Consider the following 20,129-nt stretch of genomic DNA (forward strand, 5'->3'; position numbering starts at 1 on the left):
CATCTTCTGGGTCTGCTGGCTTTCCGAACAGACTGGTTATTCCTTGCCCCAACACCTCGTGTCCCAATTTACTGGCCCATCGTACGGTGAGCAGAATGAGTTTGGACTCAGTAACAGCGAGTCACGCTGGACAAAGGGAGGACTCGTATCCCCAGCAGGGCTCACACTACTCAGAATGGCGGCATTTAAAACTTACGAATTGTTTATTTCTGGAATTTTCCATGTAATATTTTTAGATTGCGGTTGACTGAGGGTAACGGAAACCAAGGAATGGGGGGAAGGGTCCCTACTGTATATGGAGGAGACACACGCAGACCTTCCCACAGGGTAGCTGCGACCAGCCTATATGACATCGTCTCAGCAGGTGTCCAACTGTTAAGCTGCAGGCAGAGGACATGCTGGGCTGCCGGCTGAGAGGGGAGAGCGAATTCCCTTGGCCGCTGGCTCTGAGGAGACACGGGGGCACAGGAACTGAGAGATGTCCTTGGAACACACAGAACAATGAGGATGCAAGGAGAACTGAGTCTTGATTTTTTTAAGACAATTTTTTAGAGCAAGTCTGCAACTAAATTGAGAGGAAGGTAGGAGATCTCCTACCTAACCCTACCCCCACACATGGACACTAATGCCCCCCTGTTACCAACACCCCTCACCACAGAGGTACCTTTTTCTTTTAACCAAGCACGAACCTACATGGACACATCGTAATAACCAAAGTCCACAGTTCACCCGAGGGTTCCCTCAGGGTGTTGTATACTCTGTGCATTTGGACAAATGTACAGTGATGTGTATCTATCATTATAGTATCACATGGAGCAGTTTCACTGCCCTAAAAAGTCTCTGTTCTCTATTCACGACCCTCTCCCTCACAAGCAACCACTGAGACTGTCACTGTGTCTACAGTTTTATCTTTTCCACAATGTCATAAACAGGTGCAACCATGCAGCACGCAGCCTTTTCAGACTGCCTTCTTTCGCTAAGTGATACGCATTTAAGGTTCCTCCACTGACACTGATTCTCAAAAGTAATGGATGGTCCAGAGGAGGGAGTGGTGCACATAATCGGGGCTGGAACGAACTGGGGGACGACTTGAAAATTAAAATGTCCTTTATGATGGAGATCTGCCAGCAATTTTTAAGGAGGAAAATGAGGTGGTCACAGAATGTATAGGGTTTCTTGATGTCAACCTTTTTGGTTTAAATATTACCTTGGCAAATGTGCAGCATAATACGTGCCTTCAGGAGTCTACAACTGCTCCTCCTCATTTTCATGTATTCTACAGGAGGGCTTCCTGAGTGCCAGAAAGCGTGGTGCAGGCAGAGGAACATCGGGTGTGCATTCAGCCTCCCCACCTGACAGAAAGCCACTTCTGCAAATGCTAGATTAAGCTGCATTCATTAATTAAGGTATTCACCTTGTGCAACAATGCCTCATTATCGCTGACCTAACTAATGAAGAATTCACCAAGATTTAGATATCACCTGGAAAAACCTTATCTTTGCAAAGCAAAGCTCTCCTTCATATACTGGGCAAATTCCTAAAGTAGTAAACACATACGTCCCTTCAAACTGTAATATAATTTAGATGATTCTTTCCACTCAAGTGAAGTAGTGAGGCTTATGGATTTCCCATCTCAACGTACAGTTTACCCTTGTGACATTTTCAAGATAGAATCTACATTTTATTCACTGCATCTTATTCACTCTGACTTTAACAATGAAGCAATCATTTGTGCATATGATTGTGATGGATACAAATTTTCAGTATACGTAGTTCTTAAGGGTGGAGATGTTTCTATTTCTTTTCTTTTTTTTTTCCCTTGAAGTAGAAAAGGTCTAATTTTAAGAGCTCATGAATCTATATAAAATCAGAACCATTACCTGTGCTGTCTGTTGCTATGGTTACATACTCATGTGATCTGTAGCTCTGACAGAATTCAGGTATCTGCAGAGCAGTATCATTGCAAAGACATCAGGGAAAATTTAAGCAGCGAGGGGAACCAAGAAAAATAATTTACAAAAAAAAAACCCCAAAAGATTTTAAAAGAAAAAGGACACTCTAGTAAACAAGAAAATTTCTTCCTTTATTTTGTAATTTATTTTCTACTTTCATGATTAACCATTCACCTATCTTTATATATGTATGTTCTTTCTCTCCATGGGATCTGTTTATTCCACTTAACACTTAAAGTGCACATACTAACTGGCACAGGAAAAAAGGCAAAGATTTCTTAGCTACGGAATATTGCATAAAAATAATGCAGGACGTTTGTAGAGATTAAAAGGTTATTGGTTTTGCTTTCAAATCATAAACCGCCAAGAGCTATGCTTTTGTAAGGAGATTTTCCTGGCACCAAACCTCTATTAAAATGTATTGAATGGCCTTCGATGAAATAATACTCATTTTGCTTCAGTGAACATTAACTATCTGAGTTAACAGTTAGGTTTGTAGTTGGAAGATGCAAAGGAAATATGGAATAAAACAATGATTAGGTATTACTACTGTTGTAAATAAAGCAAGTCCATCAGAATTCACGCCTGGTTACATGGTTGAGAGCTAGGTAGCAGACTGACAGACGTACAAGACATGTTCAGATATTAACTGCATAATTAATTAATTTCATCAGACATGATATCCACCTGAATCCATTACAGACAAAGCATGTGCTCGTCTCCTGGGATCTCAGGAAATCAGGTTTCTTAAACGACATGTTAAAGTGACTGGTAAATAGTGATGCTCTGTAGGCATGCTATATTGGACAAGTCTGTTGAAATAAGTAAAAGAACATAGGATTGCAATTGAAGTATTAGAAAAGAAAGCAAATAAACCAAGAGAGAAAAAGAAATATATGCTGATGAAGATGAATGAACAAAGAAGAGTGGTTGGCAATAAAAGATGAAATGCTGTGAACCTATCCAGACAGAAGCCTGAGATGTGAGCAGTCAAGACACAGGTAACTTTAAAGAAAGAAAACTGGTGATGGAAATAGTGTTACTTGTAAGCTCTCAATGATTTTGATCTGTCTCCTCACACTGACCGTACCACCCAGGATCTTCCAGAGAAACAAAACTTGTAAGATAGACAGTTGAGAAATGACAGACAGACAGACAGACAGATACATACACAGAAACATAGATACAAAGAAACACAGAATGGATGGATGGATGGAAACATATATGGATACACAGATAGATAGATACATAGACACGTAGATACTTATGGATGGATGGATGGATAGACAGACAGACAGATGCGTAGATGACAAAGGTAGACAGATGACAGGTTGGTAGATAGAGGGATATCTACATAGGTCTGGAGGTCTATCCATCTATTGAGATTTACCTTTGAGAAATTGGCTTGTAGGTCTGTGGTTCTGGCAAGTCTGAAATCAGCAGGGACAGCTAGAAACATAGGATTTCTAGATTACAGGCTTGAGGCTGAATTTCTTTTACTCTGGGAAATCTTGATTTTTGCTCTTATGGTCTTCAAGTGATTGGATGAGGTTCACCCATATTAAGGAGGGTGGTCTCCTTACAGTCAATTGACAGCCCGTGTTAATCACATCTGCAGAATACCTTCATACCAACATCTGCACTAGCACAAACACTCGTGTAGAAAAGATGAACAGAAGAGATGAAAACTCTAATTCAAAAAGACACATGCATCCTGATGTTCAGAGCAGCACTATTTACAACAGCTAAGATATGGAAGCAACAACGTAAGTGTCCATCGACAGATGAACGGATAAAGAAGTTGTGTGTGTGTGTGTGTGTGTGTGTGTGTGTGTGTGTGTGTGTGTGTGTGTGTGTGTGTGTAATGGAATACTACTCAGTCATAAAAAAGAATGAAATAATGCCATTTGCAACAGTATGGACCTGGAGATTATCTGAGTGAAGGAACTCAGCAAAAACACAAATATCATATGATCACTTATATGTGGAATCTTAAAAAATGATACAAATTAACTTATTTACAAAACAGAAAAAGACTCAGAGACACAGAAAACAAACTTACAGTTACCAAAGGGGAAAAAGGGAAGGGAAAGGGCAAATTGGGAGTTTGAGAATAAGAGATACAAACTGCTCTATATAAAATAAATGAGAGTCCTGCTGTACAGCACAGGGAACTAGATTAAATATTTTGTAATAACCGATAATGAAAAAGAATCTGAAAACAAACATGCATATCCTTTGCATATATATTCTTTATATAGGTGTGTGTGTGTGTCTATACACATGCAAATACATAAAGGGCAAGGTCTCTCTGTGGCTGCTGGAGGTGGGCGACTACTCGAGATGGGGTCGGGTATCCACTATCCAGACAACTCGCTCTGTTCCAACAGTAAGCTGGCTGGTAGCAGCAGGAAAGGCTGACGTTCAAGCCCTTCCTACAGGGAAAAGAAGATTCACTGCTGTGGTCACACGACCGACTCCAGCTATTTCTTTCTGCTTCCAGCCAGATTTACTAACAGAGTTGTCTATGACTTTCTCTCTCTTGTCTACGACTTCCCAACCCGCTGCAGCGTACCATCTGCCCCAAGCACGCTCTGGAAGTGAATCACAGACACTATACGCATCTCTGCAAACCGCCCCGCCTTTCAACAAGCTCAAGTCTCTGTTCCGAGTCTTCTTTTGCCGGAACAGTCACTTTGCAGCATCGCAGACAAGTGTGGAAGTAGGCCCACTGGTGACACGCTGCATTAGTATTACGCATTGGCTGAGTAAATGTGTGGACCTTGTTAATATTTTATCTGTCCTTTAAAAAGCTGCTCTCCCAAATGCTTTGGGAGAGGAGACTGGTAATTTATCATCATCCACACTGTCGCCCTACAGGGCATGTTTGCAGCTCAGGACGATAGATTACGGGGCCCCCTGGATTTTCATCTGTATCCACCTCCCAGTTTCTCCTTTCTCCCCCTGCCATCGGTGCTTCTCAGTTTAGAAGCAGCAGAAAGTGGTACCGTTGGTTGCTGACTTTAAATAAATACCACCTCCGACCCTGTCCAAATGGGTCTCTCCCCAGTTAGTCCTGAGCATTTGATTTGAATACGATAAAATTAGGTAAATGCACATTTGGCAAAAATACAGCAGCACAGTTGGTTCTGGAGGTGGGACCTGGCGGCAGAGAAAAACAGTACAGCAAGAAGGCTTTTCACTGTTCGTCCTTTTGTACCTTTGACTTTTGTACCATATGCATGCGTTACTGAGATACGTTAACCAAGTAAGTACCTGAACCATCAGATAAATATGCTTAACTGCGGGGTACCAAAACCTGGGGTGCTTTCTGAGGTCTGGAGAGTAAACCTCAAGCAACCTAGTAGTTCCACTCCTGCACCCTAGGAAAGGCACTCGGAGACCCTGTTACGCTGAGGAAGCCAAGTGCAGACCCTTAGAGAGCGAGAGGCCGTACAAAACAGGCACTGCGGGACCGCGGCCAACGGACAGCGCAGGCTCCACGCAGGTGAGGGAGGCTGTATCTTCTCAGCTCCTCCACCTCACACCCCGTGCCCTTCTATCAGCAGAAAGTAGGATTTTTGTTTTTCATGTTTTGCCCTGGCAATTGTGTTTTTTGGTGTACACCTACATTTTTTAAACTCTACGAAACGCAACTACAAAATTAACACACTGTGTACTGTCCATCTGGATATACATCACATCTCTTCCCACCTTAGGACCTTCGGTCTTTCAGATTTCTACTCTGTCAGCTGCCTCCCGTAATGAGGGACGCCCTTAGGGTGAGTGGAAAGAATAACAGGATGGTCATCACCCTCAACACTCGCCCAGGCTTCTCCCATCTTTCTACCCTGCCCGACGACCTTCAAAATAGGCTCTCTTGAACTTGGCCTTGACCTAGAGGCTCCCTGGGCAGCAATGCAGTTCCTCCGTCCTTGGGAAAGAACATCTTTGCAGCACCAAAGGGTTGAGTTTCTCAACTACAGAAAAGAGCAAATGCTCCAGGAAACGCTCTGCCCTGGGCGGACCACAGAAGACCTGGGTTGGGACTCTTGTTTTACTGAGTCCAAGCAAACCCAGGAATCCTCCATCTGCCTCTCTGACTTGACTTTGGGTCTAAAAGCCTCCCCCTTTTCCTCTTCTTTGCATGAGACAGAGAGGAGGGTCCCACGTGTAATGGACAGATCATCAGACATCCTCTGCCTGTCTTTGTGTTGGTCCAATGCGCCCAGCATGGATTTCCATATCTCATCACCACGGCCACACTGGAATAACTCAACCCTGGCTAAGGGTTTGACTAAACCAGCCCAGAGTATGTTCACTGTAAGAACGGCTTCACTCAAACTCAGTAAAGTCATCTGGGTAGGCGACAGCCCAGACCGGGGCACACCTGAAGGTGAGCTCGTCCCTCACAGTCCGTCTTCCCGCCACACCTGCAGGACACATGCATCAACTTCCAAGACACGAGCCCTATTCTGGGTCATCTACTCCTTTTTCCGTTTGACTCCTAATAATTTCCTCAGCCGTCCACATCCTTCATAAAACCCCATGTGATTTTCCTAAATAAAAACTTGGGGGCATCATCCCAAATATCAACCTAGATTCCATGGAAAAACCTGCTATGACTGAGAACACTTAAAGAAAATGCCTGAGGCTCTGAAAGAGGTGTTTAAAAGAACGTTTTTAAGAAGTGTCAGTATCACTGGCACAAGGATGCAGCCTTACGAGTCGACTGCTTTGAAAGGAGATGTTCATTTGGATAGAGGAGTTTTGGTGCCATTTTTCAAGGCAATTCAAACATCAGGACCATCAATCTACCGTAAACAAAAACCACCATAAAAAGAAAAAGAAAAAACAACATACAGTTATTATCCTCACCTCCTGCATTATCCACCCATCTAATGCGAAATGATTAGCATTATGTGGACGTCGCTGTCTAACACTTTGGACTCCTGGCTTAATGTCACTCTTCCTGCCGACGTACAACGCTTTACAACCAATATCCGTCCCAGAAGGCATCCTGTTCTCCCCACAGCCGACATTGCTAATGAATACGTCAAGGAAGGAAAGGAAGCATGCACCCTTTCCTCAGCCTGACTGCCCCTTAAGTCCATGTGAATACGTGCTATTGACCCTCAAGTCGGTTTCCCGCAGGGTGTACTCTTTGGGAAGAAGCTGATTTGCTCCTGTCTGCAGCGAAGCAGATGGTGCAGTGACTGAAACAAGCATCTGGGAGATAAGGGCCAGGCTCTGCAGCCCTGACACTGTCACCGAAGCCACCATCCAACCTTTCCTACCTCGGGCTCCTCGACTCTGCAAGCACAGGCAGGGCTGGGGCTGGACTCCAGCGTCCCTTCCATTTCAGGCTGCAGGGACAGTGTGCTCCTGCGAGTGTGGAGGGGAAGGGGGTCCTGGCAGCGGAAATCTAGGCCCTCCCTACCCAGATTTGCACGACTCCAGGAGAGCCTCTGTGTCACTGTGCTGAGGGCTACCCCGGACGAGCTGGTGGAGAAGGGCCAACGTTCCTGTGGGGCCAGGCGTCCCTTTCCTCCTCAGCTACGCTGCTAACCCCGCTCTGGGACACTTGTGAAGGAGAGAAAGAGAAGAAGCTGCGTACCGAAGGCGTCCCCACTCAATTCCGCGACCAGAGAACCAACCAGAGGACACTCAATCTCCCGGGCATTTCCCTCGAGCTCTGTGATGATACATCCTACTGAAGGGGGGCGTTCCCGTTCCGCGGGCAGCTGCAGGACACGCCAGGCTGCCCAGAGCAAGGCACCAGACGGCGGGCCCTCGCTCCTTCTGCCGTGTGGTTCAGACTGCTGCCCTCCAAAGGCGGCACCGAGGAGGGGCTTGAAAGGTTTCAGAGACCCCCCAAGGCTCCATCAACCCCCCCCCCCAGCGTCACCGCAGCAGATACACAAGCTTAGCCATCCAAAACGGGGTGCTCACTATACAAACATGCCTTCAAAACAGCCTCCACACCCTCACTTCCATCCTTTGGGCGCGCCTCGGTGCCTTCACATACATCTGCAGTCTCCAGGACCCGGATCCGACGGCAGCGTTCTCCCCCTTTAAAACACAGCACAACAAAACCCAATCCCTGAACTGCTTGTTGCACATGAACCACAGTGGACTGGAGATCCAGAATCTACCCTTTTAACCGGAAAGCGAGGTAATTCTTTGAACACTTGAAAACTGCTGTCCATACCACTGTGGGTCTACCAGATTGACAAGGGGCGGCTGGAAAGGAGGAGGGTGTTTAAGGAGCCTACAGCGAACGTGCGGTCTGGTTTTCTCCGTGACGGAACACTGCCACAACCGGGAAGATGGCGGGTGTAGTAGCACCTCTCTACTCAACACACGGTCCACGGTCCAACATCACCCAGAAGCTGTGTCAACTCAGAATTTCACGCCCATGCTCAAATCTGCATGTTGTCAACATCCCCATCGGATGTGTGTGCCCGCTGAAGTCTGAGAAGGGCTGGGAAATAGAGGAACAGGGCATAAGGGAAATGACGCACCAGGGGTCCCCCTTCCCAGGCCCAGCGGAGAAGGAGACTGATATTCACAGAGCACCTACTGTATCCCATTGGTCTGCTGGGTACATTTTATAAGGCATGCTAGTTTTATTTCTTTGGAGGTTCACAAAACCTTAGGTTGAGCAATTTGCTCAAATTAAGCTATGTAATTTGTGTCAGTTAATAGAGTTTATAAGGGGTAGAGAAGAGTTTTAACTCCCAGTGAATTCTGCTTCAGTTCTGACTGTCCCACCACGAGCCTGGCAAAGTAGGCTGCGGTCAAGGGGATCCAGTTCGTGGACTCACCAACCTGACCCCCCGCACAGGAAAGAGAGAACCCAGCAGGCCCGGGCTGCGCAAGCCCAAGAAATGCCCACTGGGGTAACTCACCTTTGTTCGACCTCTGTGAATTAAGCTTTTGGAATGTCCCGACTGCTAAGAGTGCTTCTCACACTTGGGACCGTGAACCTTACTTCCAAGACCGTCTGTGTAGCTGTCAAGTCATGTGACTTGCAGTCTGCTCTCCCTCTAGCGGTCTGGAGCTTTGTAAACCACGACCCTGGATGGAGACGCTGAGTTCCGAGACTTGAGTTGGTGCTCCTGGAAGACTACCCTGCCCGTGTCATTACAACTCGTGCCTGGAGGAACTAAGCGTGCCCTGTGCTGCCCCACGGGGAGAGGTCTCGCGGAGACTCATGCCTGGCTTCCCCGGGGCTTCGCCCCACGTACCTCTTCCCTCTGCCGATCGTCCTTCGTATCTTTTCACGGTGACCAACCGGAACCATGAGTGTCACAACTTCTGAGTCCTGTGACTTCCTCAAGTGAACCCCTGAACCCAGCGTGGACTCAAGGACCCCTGACACATCCCTCGGGGCTCACAGCCCCAGGGCCGTGCTACGAGGCTTCAACAAGCTGGGAATCACCCGAAGCCTTGATGCAGCATCTCGGGGGCAGGTCCCGAGACTGAATTCTAAACCAGGCTTCTCTAATGGAGAGAGACCCATGTGGCTGTCACACAGACGGTGCATAGATGACACTTTGAGGAGCAATCAGGAAGAGGCACAGATGGAAGGAGAAGGAGCTAGATCACTAGTTCTCAGATCTGGCTTCAGATTAGAATAATTCTCCAGACAGTGTTAACACAAACCACACCCCAGACACACCCCTAGACAAATTAATTCAGAATATCTGCGAGCAGAGATTCTCCCAGCTTTACTGAGGTATCACTGACAAATAAAAGATGTATCTATTTAAGGTGTACAAACGATATTTTGATACATGTACATATTGTGAAATGTTTACCATCAAACTCATTAATATATGTTACTTCATATAGGTACTTTTTTTTTCTTGGTGAGAACAATTAATATCTTTTCTCCTAGCAAATTTCAAGAGAACTGTACATCTTGATGAGGGGGAGACCTTCCCCACTGGTCTGATCTCCAGGACTTATGCATCCTGCAGGCATCAGTATTTTTGGAAATGTCACCAAGCAATTGTAAAATGCAGCCCTGGTTGAGAAGGGCTGGGCTAACTCAGCCCTCGGTCTTTAAAACGTGCACGCATCACTGTGAGGGGGTATTTGAAACAATCTGAAGTCACATCCATGTCATAATTGCTCATTAAGCTTTGAAAAAATACATGACCACCACATTATTTGTAGACCATCACGCCAGCTCTCTACTGTAAAAACGCAAGATTCAAGACCACCAGCTGAGACCGCTCCGCCCCTCCAGGAGGAGCCCTGTTTCAGGGCGCTGGGTCACCCCAGGTCAGGACGCAAAGCTCTTCTCTGTGAGCACATGCGAGCTAATAAATGCACGTGGGATGAGAGACTTAAGCCAAATCGCTATTTTGTAAATTCCTAATAAAAGCATACCTATCAAGGAAGAATCAATGGTGATGAAAACCATTATGTAAAAGCTTAATGGGCAAAATGAATAAAGTAATATTGGATTATTGACCTAAAGAAGTAAATGAATATCCATGAGTCCCTGGTGATAAGAATGAAATATGTAATAAATACATAGGTGAGAACAGACGAATCTCCCAGGCAGAAGAATTCTAAATAACGTATGTTTTCTCCATCCTTCAGGGGGTGGAGAAAAAGTCCCTAAGAGTGACTTTCTTCCGAAGAGGACAGTTGGGAGTTTTCAAAGAAGTAACGTTACAGTGGAGAAACCTGACGGACACTCACTCAGACAGGTGGTGTCAGGTCAGGCTCAACCGTGAGACATCACATGTGCAGCCTGGATGTGATGTGATGAAGACGACAGTTTACCCTTGTGGTCTGCCTCCCCCAAGCCCCCAACCCTTATCTAATTGTGAGAAAAACATTAAACAAATTCAAATTGACACACACTCTACAAAATAGGGGCCAAGCACTCCTCAAAGCTCTCCAGGTCATCAAACCCAAGGAAAGTCTGAAAAACTGTCACAGCCCATAGGCACGTAAGGAGACATGATAGCTAAATGTAATGTGGCATCTGGATGGGATTCTGGACCAGAGAAAGGACATTGGGGAAAACTAAGGAAATCTGAATACTGTACGGACCTTGGTTACAGAAATGTGTTCATGTTGGTTCATTAATTATGAGAAATGGACGCTATGAATGCAGGATGTTAATAATGTGGGAAATGGAGCATCGTGTATATGGGAACCGTCTGTACTTTGCTGCCATTTTTCTGTAAATGTAGACATATCCTAAAACTAAAAAGCACATTAAAAAAAAAAAAAAAAAAAAAAGGATTACTGCTGGGAACTGGCTATTCACCTGGTGCCAAAATGCCACCCTAGGAAATCGCTGGTTACAGGGAGGTGCGGGGAATGTAACCCTGTAAGGGAGAGACGGGCTGTGAATTCAGTGATGGGTCTTAGCCCGTCTGTACAGGACAACCAAGCCCCACAGGGCCGCTTAACACAGTTAATCACACAACACTCAGGAAGGTTTCAGGACTAAAATGTTGACACTGAATCTAAAAAGCTCTAGAGCTAACTTCCAGGGGGACAGGAGATACAGAGACAGACGGCAAGAGAACACACCACGAGAAAACCATCAGACAAATCCAAAACACCCCAGAAAGCAACTGGTTTTTTGTTTTGTTTTGTTTTCATCACGTCAATGTCACCAAGTTGGAGATACTGATTTAGACCTAATGATACAATTGCGAATAAATTCTGCTTTGAACAGAGCATCTATAAACACTTTTTTTGGAGGCACTAGGAAAATTTAAATATGGCCTGTGTCCGAGGCGATATTCAGAATATTCCACTATCAGTTTCGAAAACATTACTGTGATTTTGGTCAAGATACCCTGACCTTTTAAAAAGATATTTTGGGGATGACATGTCATGGTGTCTGTAATTTATTTCAAAGAATTAAAGTATTGCTTCAATCAACATGATGCACCCATGAGTGTATGAGTCAGCTTTTGCTGTGTAACAAACCTCCCCAACACTCAGTGAGGTAAGCGCATATTATTTATTCTGTCTCACATGTCCGTGGGTCCTCTGCTGGTCAGCTGGTCTAGGCTGCGCTTCCTGCGGCACAACTCCATGTATTTCACGCAATCTTTGCAGGGGCCCGTTAGCTGGGATTTCTCCCTCTTACAACTAGGTCAGACACCAAAGCAGCGTGACTTCATCATACAAACAGATCAAAAGCCTCTCTGGCATCTCACTGGCCAAGACAAGTAACACAATCAAGCCCAAGGCCAAGGAATGGGGAGTACACTCTGCCCCTAGTAGAGAGAACTATAGTCCTAAGGCAAGGAATATGGAGACTGGGAGGGGTGGCGTCGTAAGCAATGACGCATGGGGGTTTATTATTCAATAATGAGGACTTACTATGTCATGCCCTAATTTTTTTTCCTGTATGTCTGCCAATTTTCACGACTCCGACCCCCTCTCTTCCCTGAGATGGTCTCCATAATGTTCTGTTTGTAGTCACTACTCTCTCTGTGCACAGTGGCTGAAACAGGGCGTACACATTCAGTACAAGTCTGTAGAAGGACGGCAGGCATCCACCACATTGCTCCCATGTCTGCATGATGCAGAAATAATTTCCTCTTTGTGAAGTTATAAAACCACCATCTTAACTGGATTTGTGGGTGTCTTTCTTGGCTTTCTTATTATGAAGGTGACCATGTCTGCTACTGCCTTGCAGTTCTATGCCTCTAGGAGTCTAAGCAACTTAAAAAATGATTCTGAGAGCAGACAAAAAGAAAAGGGGTACTTCTGGAAACAGAAAATGGTTTTGCCTGTCCAAAGAAGGATCGCTTACTTAGTCCCTATACATCAAGCCATGATCAGAGGAGTAAAAGGGCCCAAGAGAAGAATTTGTGGTAGTCAAGACATGAAGAATTCAGAAATGACAAGGAATCAATAAACTTCGGTGCTGTGGAGAAAGAAGAGCCGTCAAGATGTGAATAATAACAACTTGCAGCATTCTTACCACAAAAGAATTTCCAAAATGTATCAGACACAGACAGTACTGTGCAAAAACCCGCCTGGATAAGCAAAACAGAATGAAGATATCATTTTTGAGAGGAAGAAACAGTTTAGATACCCTTTGCTGTTCTAGAATCTTTCACATCTATGACCCTCTTGTACCTGGGCAGTACCAGGAAGGACAGAGAAATGGCTATCTCCAATTACATGATTATAAAACGCAACATATCCCGGGGAAGCTAATGTGCGTGACCAAAGTTTAACAGCAAATCAGTGGGAAGCTGAGTCCAGAATCCATTTCAATATGGCGAGTGGAAAACCATGGGGCTTTGTCAATTTGTAGGAAATGGTATGAACCCAAGTATCAGCCCCATCTCATCGCTAAGCACTTTACCTTTAGCAAGTTATATCTCTGAGACCAAATCTTTCATCCAGAAAACAGATTTTTTTAACACATGGAGTTTTATCAGAAATAAATGAAATGTTGACGATTTATGGCTATGTCCACCTTCGAGACACTCACATGTAATACAGCAGAGGAAGTATTTGCACAAAGGTCAGCACACCATGCCTGAGAGCCAAATTAAGCACACCACCCACCTGTTTTAACAAAACATGGGTATGTTTACGAATAGCATTTAACTGGGATGCAGCCACACCCACTGGTTCATGGACTGTCTATAGAGCCTTCAAGACCCAACAGCACAGATGAGAAGTTGCACCAACAGAGACTGTGTGACCTAAAGAACCAGCCTAAGATATTTCAAACTTCTGAGGCAAACCCAGAAACTCTTGAGTTCGGTCAGACGTCAGCAAACTACTTGCAGGCAGGTTGTTCCAAGTTTCAACACTCAGTTGCTGTGTTACCTTCCTTTCCATGGTGCCACAGCTTTGCAGAGCCGGGTGTTGGGTTCTTGCTGTGTGAAAACTCAAAGTGCAACAGGAAACGAGGGTGGGTGAGTGCAATCTCATTTCAGGTCTGGCGAAGTCATGCAGTGCCCTACCCATCCCACTGGTAAGTAGTCATGGTCAGTTAAGAATGAAATAAAAACATACATGTTTTCAATTTTCTATATGTTACTTTTTCCACGTTGACTGAAGTGCTGGTGTATAAATCCTTACGTTGTTTGGACCCAAACAGTAGGACCTTCCTTTCATGCCAGAGGGATCACGAAGAAACCGCTGAGACCCTAAGGAATGCATGAAGACTGGGAACACCCGGCCCAGCCTGGACCATCACATCGGTGAGGTAACCCTGACTGCCCTGTCTTGACTTTTGCATTCAACGTAAGTCTTGTTTGGTTTCCACTGCCCAAGACAACAGTCCTTGATGACCCCATGGACAGTTTTTTTAGAAGTCGCCTTTCTGAAAAAGCCACCTTGATCTGGACAAACTATTGCAGTGAATGCATCCCAGCCACTGTGGGCACTAGGCAAGGACGACCCTAGAGGGATGCAATCTCCCTCCAGCACTGGCTTCAACCTCCAGGACTCGCTCTCCAAGACTCCGCCAGGGGCTCACACATGTCAAATCTGACCTTATTTGAGTTCTTCTGCAAAAGTTGCATCTCTGCATTGCTTTTTGTCTCTTCCCATCAGCTCCCACCAGTCCCTAGGAGCAGCTGGAGGTTGGGAACGTTCTCCCCTTTGAAGCCACCGCTGCTACTTTGAAGCCTGGAGCTGCTGGGACAGGAAGTAATCTTCACTGGGTAAAACGCAGGGTGAGCCAACCCAGGAAACGCATTTGGGACAACAGGCACTCATCTTCTTTTATTCCAAACAGATGGATGTTTTCACTGTTCTCCTCCCCTGTTGATTATCGTTTTAACCTCTTCATTTCTAACTTTCTACACTATTATTATTAGGCTGGTCTACAGACCCTTTACTGACGATACCTGACAAATACTCAGACACTAGTTACTGTGACAGTCCGCTGGCAAGATAATAAAGGTGATTTTCATTCAGAATGCATGCTTGTGGTTCAGTGACTCTGGCCCATTTACAGTTCCCAACTTCCCTATTTCAGAGATGAGAATAATGCTAATAATTTCACTGACAGAAAAAATCCTGCGCTGATATGGACTTCTCTGTTTTTATATTCTAGGCAGAAGGAAGCTTTATCTTGAGTTTGGATGGTCTTAAAAATAGAACCTTACCCAAGGCTATGTATGTTTTGAAAATAAATTACTCCTCCAAATTAGGTGGGGAAACAAGGTTCCGTCTTCAGAAGGGAACAGCAGAGCCTTCATTGAATAGGGAACCGTTAGCAGGCTCTAGCTTTTAGCTGACTGTCCTTCAAGTCTCTGGGTTGTGATCGAAATGCACAGTCCACTCCTGTCCCTACTGTGACTTCAACCACAATAGCGCCCAAGACAAAATTCTGGAAGTTTGCCAAGCTCCATCCTGAGGGTAAACTGAGAGTTTCCCTGAATTCTCCATGCTCCTCCATCTCTGGCCTTGGGATCCAAGCCTCAAAGCCAGACTTCTTATTCCAGAGCCCAGCTGACCACCCTCTGGTGCCCTTGTCCTCATAGGTGGTCCCTGTCTGTTCCTCTGGGTGGGTGACCAGGTTGAGTGACCTTCCCCAGGTCTAATCTCCTTTCTCTGGGTGGGTGACCAGGTTGAGTGACCTCCGCCAGGTCCAGTCTCCTCTCGGTGGGTGACCAGGTTGAGTGACCTTCCCCAGGTCCAATTTCCTTTCTCCTTGGGCATGGCCTTCCTCTCAGAGGTTCCTGCTCACATTCCCCTGAGATCAGTATAATTTGGGAGGAGGATGACCTGGTCGTCGAGACCTTTGATCAGTTGAGACACCTCTCAATTGGCTTAATCAACGATCATCACCTGTTCCTCGGTGCCCTGGGCTCACCATCTGCCCACCTGTTGGGTCACCATTGATGCTCTGGGTTGGACATCTTTAAAGACCCTTGCTCAGTTCTGTCCAATTCGTGCTGCCCTATCACTGTGGACTAGTTTTCATATGAACTTATCTAGGAACCCTGAAGACTCCAGTATTAAATGGAACTGCCTCAGTCCTTACACCCAAGTTGGACGTGGGACACGTCCCAGCCTCTCAACCAACGTTTGGACACTACGTGGGCATCTGACCATTTCTTAGCTCTGATGACTGTGCTGTAAAATTCAGTGACATCTAAGTTCTCACGTCTGCCTTTTAATCCAACGGGGTCTGAATTATGAGGAAAGACTTTTTCGATCGATGTAAATGGACAGTCAGCAAAATGATGATGTCAGTGTTGGAAAAAACTTCGCCATCTGCTAAGGCCACTGGAGGGTGAATTTTCTGGAATGTTCCATACTGTGAATCTAATCAGTAATTCATATAATTCTGTGAAACGTTAACTGAGGAACTCCCAATGCTGACCGTTTCGCACCTACTGGAGCACTTAATTTGCACCTACCTTCGGATCAAAGGGGAAAGAAAGGGGTCATTACCACCTCGACCCCAAGTAGAACTTGAATTAAAATACTGAGCATGTTTTAGCTTTCCTGTGAGTTTTACATTTAGACAGACGCAGCTTGAGGCTTCTTTCTAATAGCAGAAGTGATAGATTTTGGTGAAAAAGATAAGCTTTCCCCATTCTCTGTTATTCTGGATTTGTGTTCTAACAAAATAGGATCGTACACATTTGATTAAGTTAAACTGATAAGTGTTTTACGGTAATTGCCTCAAAATGAATGTAGATAAGTAAAAAAAAAAAAAAAAAGGAACACTATCCCCAACTAAATGGGATGTTAAACATGGGCTTTTTGGTCTTAAGTAAATCAGGTATTTATCTGCTGCCAACAGCAAAAAAAAAAAAAAAAAAAAAAAAGTCTCATTTAATCTTTGTCCCCAGTCCAGGGATGGAGAAAAGCTTACCTCACATAGTATGTTTGTAAGACAGCTTGTGAATATGTCAGTGCTTATGTTTTTATGTAGGACTTAAATGTACAACTTAAAATTAAATATTATAAAGAACAAACTGTCATCCAGTAAGTATTCGTCCAGGTCAGTTGTCTTCAAAAGGGAAGCAGTCTTCCCGCTAGCAGCCTTGTGGAAACACCTGGAGCTACACTGACGGTCACTGCCGAGGGGAAGGAGGCTCCTGGCAGCTACTGTGAAAAGACCAAGGATACTGCTCAACACTCTACAATGCATAGTACTGACCCTCTTAACCCTACAAGAGATAATTATCGATCCTCAAATATTCACAGTGTCAGGTTCGAGAAACCTAGGTCAAAATAAATGTGGTATTTTCAAGTGTGAGGAATTCACTATGAGCCAGGCACAACACTTACAATCTTTGTTTAAACTGCCTCATTTATGGGAGAAAATATTTCCAAACGATGTGACTCTCAAGGGCTTAATTTCCAGAATATACGAACAGCTCATACAACTTAATAACAAAAAAACAAACAGCCTAATAAAAAAAAAGGGCAGAAGAACTAAACAGACAATTTTCCAAAGAAGGCATACAGATGGCCAATAGGCACATGAAAAGATGTTCAATATCACTAATTATCAGAGGAATGCAAATCAAAACTACAATGAGGTATCTATCACCTCACACTGGACCTAACGGCCATCATTAAAAAGGTCCACAAATGATAACTGCTGGAAAGAGTGTGGAGAAAAGGGAACCCTCCTATACCGCTGGTCAGAACATAATTTAACGAGCCGTTACAAAAAACAGTATAAATTCTTAAAAAAACGAAAAATAGACTTACCATATGACCCAGCAATCCCACTCTTGGGCACATGTCCAGAGAAAACTGGAAAAGATACATGCACCCCAGTGTTCACAGCACCGCTATTTACAATATCCAAATCATGGAAGCAACCTAACTGTCCACTGATAGATGACTGGATAAAGAAGCTGAGGTGTATTTACACAATGGAATACTACTCAGCCATAAAAACAGAATGAAATAATTCCATTTGCAGCAACATGAATGGACCTAGAGATGATCATACTAAGTGAAGTAAGTCAGAAAGAGAAACACAAATACCATATGATATCACTTATATGTGGAATCTTAAAAAAGTGACACACCAAACTTATTTACAAAACAGAAAGAGACTCAGACATAGAGAACAAATTTATGGTTACCATACTGTATAGCACAGGGAACTATATATATTTAATATGTTACAGTAGCATATAATAAAAAAGTATAGATACATACATGTGTGTGGGTGCATGTTTAACTGAATCACTGTACCGTACACCAGAGACTAACACAACAGTGTAAATCAACTATACTTCAATTTTTTTAAAATTGTCTCATTTAATGCTCATAGCTTTTTAAGGAGGTTCTGCCCATTTTTTGTGTAAGATGAGAAAATGGAGAATGAAAAATTTAGACACTTATTTACCTCAATTAGAAAGAGGGAGAGCCAGGATTCCAGGCAAGATCCATCTGGTTCCCACGGCATCACGTGTAACCTCAAGACAAGCTCTTCATTCCTTTTGCAGAAACTACCTAGTTTCAGATTAGCAAAACAACTTCGGAGTAGGCACAATGACTCTCATCTGATAACTGAAGAGATTAATTGAGAAGGTTCATCACTGTCCAGGATCGTGCCTGATAAATTCTGCAGTCAGCATGCAAGATCATTCTTCTGACTCCTTATCTAGGCCTCTCAAACGCATCATTTCATGTCCACACTGGCTGGATAACTCACTGCAGTAGCAGAACCCTGCCTCCCCACCAAGGATGTCCACACCCTAATCCCAGGACCTGTGAGTATGCTGCATTGTCTGGCAAAGAAGAATCAAGGTAGCACGTGGAATTACGGCTGATAACTAGGTGACGCTGAGACAGATTACCATGAATTATCCGGGGGCCAAGTGAAATCAACTGGTACTGAAACCCCTCACCAGGGCCAACTGTGACACACTCATCATGCCTGCTGTCACGGGAGCATCACGGTCCACCTCTCACTACAGAAAACAAAAGGCCAAGTGTGTGTTCTCGCAGCCTCTCAGACAGCTGGGCAGAATCTCTAACCAGACATCACTCACGAGGATGTTGAGACTGTCCACAGTGATGCAGAACATCAGGCACGTAGGAGATTCCCGCTAGCCGTGCAACAGGTGGCCACAGCACCTTTTACAGGGGCCAGTGGACCCTGGGTCCGCGCTTCTTGGATAAAAGGACAGCTACGTTATCAGCCACCTGTGCTGAAGACAGAGGCGTCCTCATCAGACTCTGGTGTGGTTTTCTCAGTGGCCACACCTGCTGGATCTCTCTGCCAAGGATTCCCGTAAGTCCCACCCACGTTCTAAGCATGTATCTCTGGCTTTCTAGGTGATCATGCAAGAGGCTCGGTACGACTTCAACAAACTCCTCTACCGCACCATCAGCCTGCATCAGCGCCTGCTCCTCGGAGCTATGAACCCCGAGCCATAGGAAGTGGACAACACCGGGTGCGTTCGCTCACCTGGGACACTAGTCAGCTGGTGGGAAATGTCGGGACAACATGGGATCGTGGCAGCTACACGTGGGCACTGTGAATGGAGGGGCAGAGGACGTCCACAGGAAGAGCAAAGTGAAGAGAGAAGGAAAGATAAAGCTTTGTGGACCCCTTAAAGCAAGCCAGGGTGATGGACAAAATCACCTGCTCTGATCTTCCACCAGAGCACCCAGGTTCCAGGTTTCCTCTTCCCCAGTGCCAAGGGTTAAACATATATAATGAGATTCTCATAGAAGAAAAGGCATTTCAGGAAGGCCAGAGAACACACAGATTACAAAAGTCACTTAAACTGGTAAGTTACAGGAAGTGAGAAGCAAGTGCAGGGAGAATCCGGTTAAATACCAGGAATGCTTTGATAAACAACAAGTTCCTACCATATACCAACAGGGAACTATACTCAATAGCTTGTAATAACCCATAATGAAAAAGGATCTGAAAAAGAATACATACACACACACACACACACACACACACACACACACATATACATAAAACTGAATCACCATGCTGTACACCAGAAACTAACACAACATTGTAAATCCACTACAGTTCAATAAAATTTTTTTTAAATATTAGAAATACTTAAATAGGCCCACCTTTGCTATCTTACTTCTGCAATAATGGGCAACTATAATTACAAGTCGTGATTTTCTAGAAAGAAATGGTGAGTTCTATCCTTTTGCAAATGTCTGAAGTCAGAAGTACTGGTCTACTAAAAGGGAACTGAAAGT

At 44.7% G+C, this 20,129-nt stretch overlaps 1 long non-coding RNA gene across 1 annotated transcript in view; it reads right to left on the reverse strand.

Annotated features, from left to right (window-relative positions):
• LOC135320318 (uncharacterized) overlaps positions 1-20,129 on the reverse strand; it is a 239,023-nt gene that overhangs the window by 48,566 nt on the left and 170,328 nt on the right. The window lies entirely within an intron of this gene.

This window comes from Camelus dromedarius, chromosome Y (assembly GCF_036321535.1).
Source record: "Camelus dromedarius isolate mCamDro1 chromosome Y, mCamDro1.pat, whole genome shotgun sequence".
NCBI lineage: Eukaryota > Metazoa > Chordata > Mammalia > Artiodactyla > Camelidae > Camelus > Camelus dromedarius.